The sequence below is a fragment of the Bombina bombina genome, chromosome 3 (genome assembly GCF_027579735.1).
Source record: "Bombina bombina isolate aBomBom1 chromosome 3, aBomBom1.pri, whole genome shotgun sequence".
Lineage (NCBI taxonomy): Eukaryota > Metazoa > Chordata > Amphibia > Anura > Bombinatoridae > Bombina > Bombina bombina.
Window position 1 is genome coordinate 1132716938 of NC_069501.1, and position 14771 is coordinate 1132731708.

Sequence of the window (14771 nt, forward strand, 5' to 3'; positions counted from 1 at the left end):
ACAAACTGGTTTTATATGTCATATCTGACAGATTGTGCTGAAACACAGAGGCGGGCGGGAGAGACGATGCAGAATAATATCTAGCAGGAGATTAGGCATGTGGCAACTTCTTACATAATTACTCCCTGACTCCAAAGACAAAATATCGAAGTTGACATCCATAGACCATAAAAATTCCTTCTATTGTTATTTTCTGAGATTAAAACATTTGATGTACATTGTAAGAAAGATACTAATTTTCTAACTTCTGGGAAGTGACTGCATTGTTCATTTAAAGGAATATGAAACAGTGCTGCTTTAGTAATATATATATATATATATTATATATATTTATACGTATATATATATATATATATATATATATATATATATATATATGATAAAGGGTCCGTAAACATAAATATTAATGTTACATAATTCGGAACATTAATATCTACTGTCCCTTTAAATCAAAGTAAGCATAAACAGATTGTTTTATAAACAGCACACAACTTACTTGTCTAGCAAAATGAGCAATTATCAGTGTAGCCATTTTCTTTAGTGAGATGAAGGAGCAGGCATTACATTTTTGCAGCAAAAGTCCTCAGCTGAGCATGGGCATTAAACTGGCCACAGCTAGAGCAGATGTCTCCCATCAACCACATTAAAGGAAAAGTGATTCCCTTGCATTCCTGTAAAGACCACAAGTATAACCCACTACTTGTTCTTTTTTATTACAACAAGACAGACTGTTTTATATTCCTTTAACCTCTTAAGGACATATGACAGAATTTTTCCGTCATAAAACAATTGAGCAAACTGAAAGCTGTGTCCTTAAAGGGTTAAATAGAAAGCACTCCCTGTGACTGCCATAAGGTACTGTATGTTTACCTTATAATATAGGGATGAAAAGTCAGTGGGGGCAGTCATACAAATATAAAATTATGAATAAAGTGGGATAGAGAGAGCTGGAGGCAAATGTAGGGACGTTAGAAGGTATTGGTTAAAGGGATATGATGAAGCCCTAAAAATGTATTTTGTGATTCAGACAGAGCAAACCATTTTAAAAATGTTTCCAATGTACTTCTATTATCAAATTTGCTTTGTTCTCATGATATTCTGTGTTTGAGAAATACCTAGGTAGGCATCTGGAGCACTAAATGGCATGAAGCAGTTCTGCCATTTAGTGCTCTTGCAAATGGATAACATTATTGCAAAACTGCCATATACTGCTTCAGGAATGGGCAGATGCCTAAGAATACGTCCCTGCTTTTCAACAAAAGATACAAAGAGAATAAAAAATGATAAAATATGAAAGTTGTTTAAAAAGCGCATCCTCTATCTGAATCATGAAAGAACATTTTTTGGGTTTATATCCCTTTAAGGTTATAATCTGCTAAATTGTAACTTTTTATAAATGGCAGAATTAGATTGAACTTTAGGATTTCCATGCAAAAATCATCTTCTTAGTCAGGGTTTGTAAATGTGAAGGCAGCATCATGTTGTAACATTTAGCTGTTCCTGGAGGGAAAATGGCTTTTTCACTGCTGTTTTGTACAATTCGGTTTAACACACAGAATACAGAGGGTGGGATTTAATTGTTTGCAGCTTTTATATATATATATATATAGATAGATAGATAGATAGATAGATAGATATATAGATAGATAGATAGATAGATAGATAGATATACATATACACACACATATAGTTCTACATGTAATATAGCATATATAAAAAAAAAAGGCAGAGCAATGCAGTCACTTAAAAAAAATGTATCATATAAGGTAACCCAAAGTGCATAATACAGCTGTCAAAAAGCCTACAACATAACTGATCTTTAAATGCGCACGAAGATGACAGCGCTCATTATGACAATGTGGAACTTGACCAACCGGTATCTGTAAGGGTTTGAAATAAGAGAACAGCTATGAAGAGAACAGGCGGCAAATGAGTAGAAACAATAGCATTAATAGTAACTTGGTTACTGCAGTTGTACCTAGTAGCTTAAAGGGATATAAAAGTAAAAACCTACACTTCCATGATTCAGATACAACATTAATTAAATTCCCTTCTATTTTAAAATGTGCTTCGTACCCTTGTTAAAAAAGAATACACACATATCTTACACTAGTGGTAGCTATCTGCTTATTCAGCAAAGGATAACAAGAGAATGAAGCAAATTTGATATCAGAAGTAATTTGGAAAGTTGATTAAAATTGTATGTTCTATCCAAACCACAAAAGAAAATTTTGGGGTTTCATGCCCTTAAATGTTCCTTTATTTAATATAATTACATGCATACAGTTACTATCCATTTAGCAAACACATATCTTATTGCAGAGCTGCCAACTCTTCTGCATTTCCTCCTTCCCCTTTTAAACCTCAACAAATGCCCACTGTACTTCGTGCTGCTCACCCACCCCATTAGACAGCTTCAGGTAAGAGGTATGTTATTACCTTTAGCATTTTGGCAATAGAAAAAACCATCCAGATAATACCACAATGTTTACAATAGTAAAATACATAATAATGTAAGCAGTACAAGTGGAAATATGAACGCATTGTAAGGAGGGTGTTTAAAGAGACACTCAAATCAAAATAAACTTTTATGATTCAGATAGAGCATATAGTTTTAAGACACTTTCCAATTTACTTTCATTATCAAATTTTGCACAGTCCTTTTATATTCACACTTTCTGGGGAACAAGATCCTACTGAGCATGTGCACAAGCTCACAGGGTATACTAGTCTGTGATTAGCTGATGTCCATCACATGATACAGGGGGCTAGAAAATGGGAGAAAAAATACATTTGGCAAAAAATAAATAAATCTACTGTTTATTTGAAATTCAGTAGGTGTTATTACATTGTCTTTTTTTTTTATTAATTTTTATTGAAGTCATGAGCTAACATAACAATCAAGGTTCATCCACAGTCCAGCACAATACAGAAAATAAAAAGAAATATGGCCTACATTAACAGAACTAAAATGTTATGGACAACAACATAGCTGAGAGTCTCTTAATCAACTAGAAAAGACTAAGCTGGGAAAGCACTAGGGCTATCCCAATAGCGTACGGGGCTTATCTAAAGTTGCAGTCATCCGCAATGCGGTATTGAAGTCTATCAAAAGGGGAAATCATGGAGGAGTTAGACCATTGCATGGTTAACTGGACAGGGCAAAGGTAGGTAGGACTTCATTTTTATATTATGTGAGGAAACAGACAAGACAAAACTAAGAATGCTCCTCCCCTAGTCAGAGGGACCACTTTTGAACTCATATGAGCTAGCGAAAGTAGGCTGTGGGGAGGAAGCTTATAGGATGGTATTCTTGGGTTAAAGGTGGAAGAGGGGGAAAAGAATGCAGCGGGCAAGAGCCGCTCTTAGTAGAAAAGAGGGGGGAGGTGGGAGGGCGGGGTTATCTGAGGAGACCATACTAGTGTTAAGAATAACAAGTGGGGAAAATTCAGTTATGATAAGAAAGATTAATTTCGTATGGGAGGATATATCGCAAAAACATAGACAATTTCGTATATCAAAATAGATTGAAGGCAGGAGCTAACTTAAATGTGGAGTCAGATACATAATAGTAGGAGGTCCCTATCTACTTACAGAGGCGACATAAGTTCTAAGAGGGTCATACTTGATTTCCACAGGAAGCATGATGGTGATTTATGATAAAAGCTTATATGAGTGTCCACAGTAATGTCCCAGTTTATCAATCTGAAATCCTTATATCAGTGAGTGGTAGTATAAATGCAAGGCATAATTTAGGAGTGGATGTCTGAGTAACATATATATATAACAGGTTATAAACTAATCAACAAGAAAGAGAACAGTAACATAGCAAACTATGCAAAGAAAAACATTTTCTCTGGTATAAGAAACTATTTAAGTACATAGGTACACACAAACAAAATATACCTAAGCCTTAGAGAACAATGCCAGAAGAAATTATTATTTAAAGGGGTAGGTATTTCAAGTATAGCGTTAATGCAGTATCGACATCAGATCTCTCAAGCTCCCTATAGCTGTTGTAGGAGAAATTGTGTACTAATCCGAGTTGATTTTAAAATATATTTCCTATGGGACATTTCTCTACTACCTTTTGGGACCAAAATGGCGACCATACTGCCCTGGCACCTTCTACAAAACTAACTTATGGTAAAAAGCAAATCATTAAGGGGGATATAGCTAGTAGTAATGAAGTAATGTGTGTCTACAATAAGGGATAAAAAGTAATAGAAAGTATTTGTCACTTAGATGTCCAGTGAGAAATCGATCTAACCTACACCCAGTTTCTGATTTTGCATGGGAAAGTCACTACCACTATGTAAGCAGGTGTCCTTCAGCATCATCTGTAGCTCGGCCCCTGCCGTCACTGAGATCTTGGCTACGATGGAGGGTAATGACAGCATTACAACAGCTATTTTGCCAAACGCTCCTTTGTAAGCAGGCCGGAGCTCATTCCACATCTCAGTAGGGACATCAGGCGAGGTCTCCGCTGTGAGTTGAAGTGGCGTGGTGTGAACAGGAACCTCTATTAGCAGAAATAATTTGGCCGCTGCGCTCTCTTGTCGTGACAGCTCTGCTTTCATGACCGGTCCGTTTCCCTGCCGCTCTATGTCGCGGCTACGTCTAGGAGCTCCTGTTGAGTGAGTGTAGGCTGTCCCGGCTTGGACTGAAGTGACTGCGCAACATGAATGTTGGGTTGTCCGCTCGAGCCATGAGGTATGTGTTGGGTGGGGATACAAACTAATACTGGCATAGCCTGGATCAGCTGTGGAAGCTGGTGGCATCGGAGTTTGCAAAGTCTTTAGTGATGCAGCTATGCAGGTCCTGTCCGCTGTTCTATACCCGGATCTCTGTGTGGTGCACTCGGGGGAGAGTAGGTCATTCAGGTTTTGGTATATATCTCCAGCTATAGCGACATGGTTGTTAAGCCATGGGAGTTGGTGAGATGATGATGATGTAAGCTCCGGGGCTCTCGCCTCTGGTGTGACCTCTAACACCACGTTGTCCTGAGCATCGCTAGCCTCTCCCCTCATTACCGATGTTAGCGTGTCTGACAAGTCAGTAAAGCAAAGATCTAGTTGTCGGTCTAGGTTCTGCAACCAATCATGCAACATTCCATGAGTCACCTCCATGTTCACCACGCACTGGTTATTATATAGTCTGAAGTTATGTTATGTTCGGTGCGCCGGGAGAGGGCGTCCAGGCTTCTGCGTAACAGGGCCTCAGCAGTCTAAATCCGGACAAAGACTACATAAATATCGCTGTCAGATGTTTTCTTGTTCAGCAAGCTTTCATGCAGATGGTCAAGTAGTTTTCAGCTGTCCATACCATTTGATGATAGGAATAGTTTAAGATTTTAGAGTCTCAGGATGGAGATCACTGAATTTGCGTCCTCTCCCGGCGCTGCTCAACCACGCTCCCCATTACATTGTCTTTTTATTATGCACTTGTTAATTATGTATTTCTACTGCATTGAGTGGTCCTTTAATGAAAGAAAGATATCTTATGGAAAATAATGTTAAAATGGCTCTCATTCAACACACCTACATGAATTAATAATAATGAATAATCAACTGATAAACACTCAATACATTTCATGCACCCCTCTAATTATAAGTATCTGAAGGAGGAGAGGTCAACAATGGAATGCAATAAAAGACAAATTTCAACATGGCAGCACCCATGACTAGAGGGAGGCGGGGAATATCCTCAATACTATGCTAATAAAATGTACTTTGTGTTGAATGTCCCTTTAAGGCTTTTATCTAACTTTATCAAGCCACCATATTAATCAGTAACAATGGGGTTTGATTGTCATAAGAAAAATATATTAAAACGACATTTAGATCACTTATTGTACAGGTCACACTGCTGCCAGAAATGAAAAGGAAACATTGCATATATTTCAAGCCATGACTGATGCAAGAAGCATCTAGGATCAGATTAAAAAACCTACAGTGTGCTTTCAGCTTTAACAAGCAGGCTAAGGAAATGTGCATCTTCTAAAAGATTTGCAGCATCAATTAGACATTATTGATTAAGATTGGAAAATACTCTCAGTATAATTGTTTGGTAGCTCCTTTAGTTAATAATACTTTATAATTTCAAAAAATGTTTAGTTTTAATAGCAATTTACAAAAAAAAAAAAAAAAGTAGCACAGACATTCTACACATAGAGTTGGCTGATATCTCATTCCATAGCAATACAACAGGAACATATTGTAATTACAAGGTGCTTACTGTCCCTATATCTACAATTTATATCGGTTTTGAATAATTTTCTCCTATTATCAATTTGTCTTCATACTCTTGGTATCTTTATTTAAAAAGATGGAAAGTAAACGTAGGGGTCGGCCCATTTTTGGTTCAGCCCCTGGGTAGCACTTGCTGATTGGATGGCTACATTTAGACAGCAATCAGCAAACGCTACCGAGGGGGGTGAACCAAAAATGTGCCGACTTCTAAGCTTAAATTCCAGCTTTTTCAAATAAAGATACCAAGAAAAAGACAAATTGATAACAGGAGTAAATTATACAATTGCTTAAAACTGCATGCTCTATCTGAATCATGAAGATTTAATTTTGACTAAACTATGTGTCGGTACCCCTATGTGTCACTTAAACATCTTTGGAGGGTCCCCACAGGATTTGATGATGTACTAATCTCAGGAGGGGTCCCCACAAGATTTGATAATGCACTGATCACAGGAGGGGCCACCAGAAGATTTGATAATGTACTAAGCTCAGGAGGGGTCCCCAGAAGATTTGATAATGCACTGATCTCAGGAGGGGCCACCAGAAGATTTGATAATGTACTAAGCTCAGGAGGGGTCCCCAGAAGATTTGATAATGCACTGATCTCAGGAGGGGCCACCAGAAGATTTGATAATGTACTAAGCTCAGGAGGGCTCCCCAGATTTGATAATGCACTGATCTCAGGAGGAGTCCCCAGAAGATTTGATAATGCACTGATCTCAGGAGGGGTCCCCAGAAGATTTGATAATGCACTGATCTCAGGAGGGGCCACCAGAAGATTTAATAATGTACTAAGCTCAGGAGGGGTCCCCAGAAGATTTGATAATGCATTGATCTCAGGAGGGGCCACCAGAAGATTTGATAATTTACTAAGCTGAGGAGGGGTTCCCAGAAGATTTGATAATGTACCGATCTCAGGAGGGGCCACCAGAAGAGTTGATAATGTACTAAGCTCAGGAGGGGTCCCCAGAAGATTTGATAATGTACTGATCTCAGGAGGGGCCACCAGAAGATTTGATAATGTACTAAGCTCAGGAGGGGTTCCCAGAAGATTTGATAATGTACTGATCTCAGGAGGGGCCATCAGAAGATTTGATAATGTACTAAGCTCAGGAGGGGTCCCCAGAAGATTTGATAATGTACTGATCTCAGGAGGGGCCACCAGAAGATTTGATAATGTACTAAGCTCAGGAGGGGTCCCCAGAAGATTTGATAATGTACGGATCTCAGGAGGGGTCCCTGTTACAACATCAGGGTAAGTTGCAATTAAAATCCAAACAGAAGTTAATCAATTAGGTAGACAGGAATATGAGGTTTGCGGTTGACCTCCACTTTTTCTTTAAATATGCATTTTGGCTAAATGTTTAACTCTTCACATAGCCTTGTTTATAAAGAAAAATGAAAGCAGTTAAAATTATTTGTATTAATGTCATGGGACACCTAGCCTGTGTCTATGTATTTGTGTATATATGAGTGTGTATATATGTGTGTTAATGTGTATGTATGAGCGAGTGTTTGTGTATGAGTAAATACATTTGTTTTCCATATTCTGAGAGAAGCCTACATGGAAGGTACATATAGTTATTTTCCTAATAATCCTCTCACTTATGTTATATGATATCAACAAAAACATAATTTATGCTTACCTGATAAATTTATTTCTCTTGTAGTGTATCCAGTCCACGGATCATCCATTACTTGTGGGATATTCTCCTTCCCAACAGGAAGTTGCAAGAGGATCACCCACAGCAGAGCTGCTATATAGCTCCTCCCCTCACTGCCATATCCAGTCATTCGACCGAAACAAGCCGAGAAAGGAGAAACCATAGGGTGCAGTGGTGACTGAAGTTTAATTAAATTTAGACCTGCCTTAAAAGGACAGGGCGGGCCGTGGACTGGATACACTACAAGAGAAATAAATTTATCAGGTAAGCATAAATTATGTTTTCTCTTGTTAAGTGTATCCAGTCAACGGATCATCCATTACTTGTGGGATACCAATACCAAAGCTAAAGTACACGGATGATGGGAGGGACAAGGCAGGAACTTAAACAGAAGGAACCACTGCCTGTAGAACCTTTCTCCCAAAAACAGCCTCCGAAAAAGCAAAAGTATAAAATTTGGAAAATTTGGAAAAAGTATGACGCGAAGACCAAGTCGCAGCCTTGCAAATCTGTTCAACAGAGGCCTCATTTTTAAAGGCCCAGGTGGAAGCCACAGCTCTAGTGGAATGAGCTGTAATCCTTTCAGGAGGCTGCTGTCCAGCAGTATCATAAGATAAACGGATTATACTCCGACGCCAAAAAGAAAGAGAGGTTGCCGAGGCTTTTTGACCTCTCCTCTGTCCAAAGTAAACGACAAACAGGTTAGATGTTTGGCGAAAATCTTTAGTAGCCTGTAAGTAAAACTTCAAGGCACGGACTACATCTAGATTATGCAAAAGACGTTCCTTCTTTGAAGAAGGATTAGGACATAATGATGGAACAACAATCTCTTGATTGATATTCTTGTTAGAAACCACCTTAGGTAAAAACCCAGGTTTTGTACGCAGAACAACTTTATCTGAATGAAAAATCAGATAAGGAGAATCACAATGTAAGGCAGATAACTCCAAGACTCTTCGAGCCGAGGAAATAGCCATCAGAAAAAGAACTTTCCATGATAGAAGTTTGATATCAATAGAATGAAGGGGTTCAAACGGAACCCCTTGAAGAACTTTAAGAACCAAGTTTAAGTTCAATGGAGGAGCAACAGGTTTAAACACAGGCTTAATTCTAACTAAAGCCTGACAAAATGCCTGAACGTCTGGAACTTCTGCCAGATGTTTGTGTAAAAGAATAGACAGAGCAGAAATCTGTCCCTTTAAAGAACTAGCTGATAATCCTTTGTCCAAACCCTCTTGGAGAAAGGACAATATCCTAGGAATCCTAACCCTACTCCATGAGTAATTCTTGGATTCACACCAATGAAGATATTTACGCCATATCTTGTGGTAAATTTTCCTGGTGACAGGCTTTCGTGCCTGTATTAAGGTATCAATTACTGATTCGGAGAAGCCACGCTTTGATAGGATCAAGCGTTCAATCTCCATGCAGTCAGTCTCAGAGAAAGTAGATTCGGATGATTGAAAGGACCTTGTATTAGAAGGTCTTGTCTCAGAGGCAGAGTCCATGGTGGAAAGGATGACATGTCCACTAGATCTGCATACCAGGTCCTGCGTGGCCACGCAGGCGCAATCAATATCACTGATGCTCTCTCCTGTTTGATTTTGGCAATCAGACGAGGGAGCAGAGTAAACGGTGGAAACACATAAGCCAGGTTGAAGAACCAAGGCGCTGCTAGAGCATCTATCAGTGCCGCTTCTGGGTCCCTGGACCTGGATCCGTAACAAGGAAGCTTGGTGTTCTGGCGAGACGCCATGAGATCCAATTCTGGTTTGCCCCAACGGAGAACCAATTGAGCAAAAACCTCTGGAGTTCCCACTTCCCCGGATGAAAAGTCTGACGACTTAGAAAATCCGCCTCCCAGTTCTCTACACCTGGGATATGGATCACTGACAGGTGGCAAGAGTGAGTCTCTGCCCAGTGAATTATCTTGGAGACTTCTGACATCGCTAGGGAACTCCTGGTTCCCCCTTGATGGTTGATGTAAGCCACAGTCGTGATGTTGTCCGACTGAAATCTGATGAACCGCAGTGTTGCTAACTGAGGCCAAGCTAGAAGAGCATTGAATATTGCTCTTAACTCCAGAATATTTATTAGGAGGAGTTTCTCCTCCTGAGTCCATGAACCCTGAGCCTTCAGGGAGTTCCAGACTGCACCCCAGCCTAGAAGGCTGGCATCTGTTGTTACAATTGTCCAATCTGGTCTGCGAAAGGTCATACCCTTGGACAGATGGACCCGAGATAACCACCAGAGAAGAGAATCTCTGGTTTCCTGATCCAGATTTAGTAGAGGGGACAAATCTGTGTAATCCCCATTTCACTGACTGAGCATGAATAATTCCAGCGGTCTGAGATGCAGGCGCGCAAATGGCACTGTGTCCATCGCCGCTACCATTAAGCCGATTACTTCCATGCACTGAGCCACCGTGGGGCGCGGAATGGAGTGAAGAACACGGCAAGCATTTAGAAGTTTTGATAACCTGGACTCCGTCAGGTAAATTTTCATTTCTATAGAATCTATAAGAGTCCCTAGGAAGGAAACCCTTGTGAGAGGAGATAGAGAACTCTTTTCTTCATTCACTTTCCACCCATGCGACCTCAGGAATGCCAGAACTATCTCTGTATGAGATTTGGCAATTTGAAAGCTTGACGCCTGTATCAGGATGTCGTCTAGGTAAGGAGCCACCGCTATGCCTCGCGGCCTTAGGACCGCCAGGAGTGAGCCCAGAACCTTTGTAAAAATTCTTGGGGCTGTAGCCAACCCGAATGGAAGAGCTACAAATTGGTAATGCCTGTCTAGAAAGGCAAACCTCAGGAACCGATGATGATTCTTGTGAATCGGAATGTGAAGGTAGGCATCCTTTAAGTCCACTGTGGTCATGTACTGACCCTCTTGGATCATGGGTAAAATGGTTCGAATAGTTTCCATCTTGAATGACGGAACTCTGAGGAATTTGTTTAGGATCTTTAGATCCAAAATTGGTCTGAAGGTTCCCTCTTTTTTGGGAACCACAAACAGATTTGAATAAAACCCCTGTCCTTGTTCCGTCCGCGGAACTGGATGGATCACTCCCATTACAAGGAGGTCTTGTACACAGCTGAGGAATGCCTCTTTCTTTATCTGGTTTGTAGATAATCTTGAAAGGTGAAATCTCCCTTGTGGAGGAGAAGCTTTTAAGTCCAGAAGATATCCCTGAGATATGATCTCCAACGCCCAGGGATCCTGAACATCTCTTGCCCACGCCTGGGCGAAGAGAGAGAGTCTGCCCCCTACTAGATCCGTAGTCGCATAGGGGGCCGCTCCTTCATGCTGTCTTAGAGGCAGCAGCAGGCTTTCTGGCCTGCTTGCCCTTGTTCCAGGACTGGTTAGGTTTCCAGGCCTGCTTGGATTGAGCAAAAGTTCCCTCTTGTTTTGAAGTAGAGGAAGTAGATGCTGCACCTGCCTTGAAATTTCAAAAGGCACGAAAATTAGACTGTTTGGCCTTTGATTTGGCCCTGTCCTGAGGAAGGGTATGACCCTTACCTCCAGTAATGTCAGCAATAATTTCTTTCAAACCAGGCCCGAATAAGGTCTGCCCATTGAAAGGAATGTTGAGTAATTTAGATTTTGAAGTCACATCAGCTGACCAGGATTTGAGCCATAGCGCCCTACGCGCCTGGATGGCGAATCCGGAATTCTTAGCCGTTAGTTTAGTCAAATGAACAATGGCATCAGAAACAAATGAGTTAGCTAGCTTAAGAGTTCTAAGCTTGTCAATAATTTCAGTCAATGGAGCTGTATGGATGGCCTCTTCCAAGGGCCTCAAACCAGAACGCCGCCGCAGCAGTGACAGGCGCAATGCATGCAAGGGGCTGTAAAATAAAACCTTGTTGAATAAACATTTTCTTAAGGTAACCCTCTAATTTTTTATCCATTGGATCTGAAAAAGCACAACTGTCCTCAACCGGGATAGTGGTACGCTTTGCTAAAGTAGAAACTGCTCCCTCCACCTTAGGGACTGTCTGCCATAAGTCCCGTGTAGTGGCATCTATTGGAAACATTTTTCTAAATATAGGAGGTGGGGAAAAGGGCACACCGGGTCTATCCCACTCCTTACTAATAATTTCTGTAAGCCTTTTAGGTATTGGAAAAACATCAGTACTCACCGGCACTGCATAGTATTTATCCAGCCTACACAATTTCTCTGGCAATGCAATTGTGTCACAGTCATTCAGAGCAGCTAATACCTCCCCAAGCAATACACGGAGGTTCTCAAGCTTAAATTTAAAATTAGAAATCTCTGAATCAGGTCTCCCTGATTCAGAGACGTCACCCACAGACTGAAGCTCTAAGTCCTCAGGTTCTGCATATTGATATTGTGACGCAGTATCAGACATGGCTCTTACAGCATCTACGCGCTCTGTATCTCGTCTAACCCCAGAGCTATCGCGCTTGCCTCTCAATTCAGGCAATCTGGATAATACCTATGACAGGGTATTATTCATGATTGCAGCCATGTCCTGCAAAGTAATCGCTATGGGTGTCCCTGATGTACTTGGCGCCATATTAGTGAGCGTCCCTTGAGCGGGAGGCGAAGGGTCCGACACGTGGGGAGAATTAATCGGCATAACTTCCCTTCAACAGACCCCTCTGGTGACAGTTCTTTTATAGATAAAGACTGATCTTTACCGTTTAAGGTGAAATCAATACATTTAGTACACATTCTCCTATGGGGCTCCACCATGGCTTTTAAACATAATGAACAAGTAGTTTCCTCTGTGTCCGACATGTTTATACAGACTAGCAATGAGACTAGCAAGCTTGGAAAACACTTTAAACCAAGTTAACAAGCAATATAAAAAATGTTACTGTGCCTTTAAGAGAAACAAATTTTGACAAAATTTGAAATAACAGTGAAAAAAGGCAGTTACACTGACAAAATTTTTACAGTGTATGTAACAAGTTAGCAGAGCATTGCACCCACTTGCAAATGGATGATTAACCCCTTAATACCAAAAACGGAATAATAAATGACAAAAACGTTTTTAAACACAGGCACAACAACTGCCACAGGTCTACTTCTTCCTCAAACACGACTTTTGAAGCCTTTTGAGCCCTTCAGAGATGTCCTGTATCATGCAGAAGGAAGCTGAATGTCTCTGTCTGTAATTTTAGCTGTGCAGAAAAACGCTAAAATAGGCCCCTCCCACTCATATTACAACAGTGGAAAGCCTCAGGAAACTGTTTCTAGGCAAAAAAATCAAGCCAGCCATGTGGAAAAAAAACTAGGCCCCAATAAGTTTTGTCACCAAACATATATAAAAACTATTGCCAGCAAACATGCCAGCAAACTGAGAGAATACACAGGATGGGAAGAGAAAGGGATCCATCAGCCCTAAATGGTAGAAGGCCACGGCCAGTTATAGTGAAGTTTTTAAATTTCCATGGAAAAAATGAAATGCTGAGAGCATACAGGAAGCAACAACCCCTGCAATACCAAGGAACAAAGATCTTGCTCTTCCAAGACTTTTCTATTGAGACTTCAACAAAAAGGAAGCAATTTTCACCTATTTGCTCCCGCTTAGTGGCTGCAAATAGATTTTTTGCATTGCTGTATCCAGCTAGGCTTAAGATAAAATCTGGCACTGACTTTTTTTTCTTTGACTCCCCTGAATCAGCCCAGTCCTTCTTGGAGAATGAAGCAAAATAGGGAGAAATTGAATGAGAGTCCTCCTTCCATTTGATATTAGGGCTATGTGTACTTATGTACAAATGTTTTTTTTTGTGGCATGTTTTGTGGGTTTTTTTTTTTTTTTTTCTCCCATTTATACAGTGAAATCTGTCATGGGGTATTTTCTTTTTTCTCTCTCCCATTTATACAGTATAATCTGTTATGGGGCATCCTTTTTTTTTTCCTTCCCTTTCCCTTCAAATAGGGAGGAGGAGAAAGAAGGAAAAGAAAACTATTCACTAATGCACACAAATCTTTAGTAAATAAACACAACATTAATCGCTTTAGGGTGTATTAAAAGATGTTAGTTATTTGTTGATACTAATCTACATTAATTTGTTGATATATGAATATGTTGTTTTATATGGGTCAAAGTATGAGATTTTACTACTCAGCTATGCACATTACACTATATAAGATTGAGAATATGATATTTGAACTTAGAACCACGGTTAAAGAAAGAGAAGAAGGGGAAAAGAGAAGAAAGAAGTTTATTACTTTCTTCTTATGGTCTAAAGCAGCTATTGAATCACAGCATTTTGAAGAAAACCTAATGTACAGAATTTGCTTTGTGGCAAAGTGGTATTTAATGTCCCTTTCACTGGACATAAATGTCCCTGCTACCAAAAAAACCCTGTATATTTTATTGTAAAAAAAAAAGAAAACTGGTGCATTACAAAAATAACACATCATAAATGTAGTACAGTTTTACATACAAGCCACTTCTTCTGACATCAATGTGTAGCTTCTGTCTTATACATATTTCAGTAACTGTACCATTGTATGCCATTTCAACATTTTATTTAAAAGTGCATCAAAACACTAGTATATCAAGTATCATTTTCAGTATACAAAAAACTACATTTATAATACATATGTACACACCTACAAAATCAATACATACAAGAGCAATAGTACGGTTTCTGTACTGTAATATACACAACTCAACTTCGCAGAAGTCTTTGATAAACTTTTTTTTTCCATGACTATACAAGGGTTAAAAAAAAAAAAAAAATGGTAGAATTTCTTAAAACTAGCCAGAAAAGTGTATTGTACAAAGCATTTCATTGTTGTTAAGATCAAATTAAACAAACCTTTGACAATACAATTATTTTGAATGAAGACGAACAATTTCCAAGCTACACT

The 14771-nt window shown here is 39.7% G+C and overlaps 1 protein-coding gene across 2 annotated transcripts in view; it reads right to left on the bottom strand.

Annotated features, from left to right (window-relative positions):
* Positions 1-14097: 14097 nt before the first annotated feature.
* TNFRSF19 (TNF receptor superfamily member 19) overlaps positions 14098-14771 on the bottom strand; it is a 92418-nt gene continuing 91744 nt past the window's right edge. For both annotated transcript variants that reach the window (XM_053708505.1, XM_053708506.1), the window contains one exon: positions 14098-14771. This exon is cut by the window's right edge and continues 226 nt beyond it. The gene's annotated coding sequence lies outside the window, so the exon portion shown is untranslated.